This window comes from Etheostoma spectabile, chromosome 18 (genome assembly GCF_008692095.1).
Source record: "Etheostoma spectabile isolate EspeVRDwgs_2016 chromosome 18, UIUC_Espe_1.0, whole genome shotgun sequence".
NCBI lineage: Eukaryota > Metazoa > Chordata > Actinopteri > Perciformes > Percidae > Etheostoma > Etheostoma spectabile.
In genome coordinates, this window is record NC_045750.1 from 14,105,775 (window position 1) to 14,108,258 (window position 2,484).

Below are 2,484 nucleotides of genomic sequence, written 5' to 3' on the forward strand. Positions count from 1 at the left end.
CACACACACACACACACACACACACGCACACACATGCAATGAATGAATTGCATGTTTTCACTTCAGCTTAAAGACAGTAAGTGTTGGCCTAGGGTACACATCCAGGTGGTGAACTAATATTTTGCAGCTTTAGTGACGGAAGGTAAATTTATATTATTCTAAAAAATTATAAATATTACAAATGCACATCATTCCAAAGGGATTAACATTGAATTTGATTTACAGGAGAGAGTGTGTTGTGGTGGGGCCCGGCTGACCGTGAGTCTGTCCTTTTATTTGATTTTGTGTTTTTGTTTTTCTTTCTGCCTTTGTTCCCCGCTTCTCTGCCTGTGTTGTTGTTTTTGTTTTTTCCCTCTCCCTCATCCTCATGCCAGCAGACCGCCCACACCTGCTTCCTGTGTACAATCACCCCGCTCATTCTCCACACCTGCCAGCCTGCTCTCGCTCCCCGCCTTCCACACCTGTCTGCCATCTCATCACCACCGTATATCTACTCCGGCTCTTCACTCCGTCTTCACTGATCGTCGCTACTACCTGGGTGAACTCCTAGTACCGACTGCTTTAAGGCGTAGAAACTGTCTGTTTGCATGTACTCCCTGTACTTACCTCTCTTGTCTTTTCCATCCCAGTTCCACCCGTCAGCTGGCTCCTGGCTCCCCTCCTGTCCTCCTCCTCGGCTCGCGCCCCCCTTCACCCATCCTATCTCGCAACGCGTCAGTCTCCGACCCCCACTGCCTTCTCCTCAGCCACCTACTCCCCGGACTCGCCCTCCTGCCTCTCCCGTTTCGCCATCCTCCTTCCCGCCTTCGCGCCCGGCCCCCCTCAACTCAACCCGGCATTCCCTGCACCATCCATCTGCCCTCACTGGTTCCCTGGCTCCCATCCCCGGTCTCGTCCTCCGTCCTCCCACTCCCCTTTCCCTCTCTTTCCCCTAATAAATAACCTTACTTTGAGCTGTCGTTTGGGTCCGTCCTTCCCCGTAACATACATCAGGTCAGCTATGGACCCGCCGGCTCTTCCCCAACCCGCAATCCTTCGCCTTCCCCCCGATTTATCCTTCCGCTGTGGCCTCCCAGGGGGCTATGCTCGGCCATCATGCCTCTGCCCTTAGGCTATGGCCGAGCGCTTCGCTCCCTTACTGAGGAGGTACACGCGGCTAGGCAGGCAGATCACTTCCCCTGATCCTTCAACTCTCGCTTTTGACCCAGCACCTTAGCCCGTCTTCTCCGCCCGTACCCCCTACACCGCTCCACCTCGGGTAATTCAGCTCCGTCACCCCCTTTTGAAACTCCGTCTCTCCACCCGAAAAGTTCTCCGGTGTGCTGGGACGTGCGAGGGTTTTCAGTGCAGTGCTCCCTTTTGTTCAGCAGCAGCCAGTAACTTTCCACTCCGACGAGGCCAGTTGTTTTTTGTGCTGGCTGCTCTTGACCCGCGCTCTCGTGTCACGGCGGTGAGACAGGCGAGGCCCGAGCCTTGTCTCATATCCCTCCTTTGAGGAGGATGAGGAGGGTGTTTGACCAGCCCGTACAGGGTTTGGAGAAAGCTCTCGCCTGATGTCTCTCCGTCAGGAGACCGTAGCGTCGCGGAGTACTCGCGTGACTTCCGCATCCTGGCCGCAGGGTCGGGTGGAACAACAGGGCTCTCCGCAGCTTGTTCCTGGGTGGCCTCAGTGACCGTGAAGGACCTTTTGGCCACCAGGGACGAGCCGGAAGACCTGGAGAGCCTGATCGGTGTAGCCACCGACCTGTAACCGCCTCCGGAGAGGGACCGAGAACGCCACCATCGCGCTCGACCTCTGCCCGCCTAGTCCGCCACCACGCCTAGGGTCTCTGCTCCTCGCCTTCCAGCTACCCCCACCGCTCCTCCGGCCGGCCGGTTCCCCCCACCGTCCGAACCCATGCAGCTAGGTAAAGCCCACCTGACCCCAGAGGAACCCGAACGCGCCGCCGCGCTCTGGTTTGTGTCTACTTGTGGCTATCGGGCCACTCCTCTCCACCTGCCCAGTGCGGCCAAAAGACCAGGCTCGCCAGTAGCGGTGGTGCTCTGGCGAGCCGTACCACTCCCCACACGCTTATTGCTTGACGTTTCCCTGTCCTGGCGCAACGTGTCCGTTCCTCTGGGGGCGCTAGTCGATTCCGGACCGACGAAGCTTCATTGATAGAGCTAGCCCTTCAACTCGCATTCCCCACGTTCCTCTCGACACACCCCTCCGCGCCACCAGCCTCAACGGTCGAACCTGGCCACCGTCACTCACTGCACCCCCCACTAGACTCCTGACCTCCGGCAACCACCACGAGCGTCTCTCACTCCACCTCATCTCCTCCCCCACTACCCCTGTAGTACTCGGACTCCCCTGGCTCAAAACTCACAACCCTAATGTGGACTGGGCGCGGGGGAAGTCAGAAACTGGAGCACCGAATGTCATCCAGCTGCCTATTACCGCCCGAGCCCCCGGTAAGACGTTCGATGCTGACACACCACCTC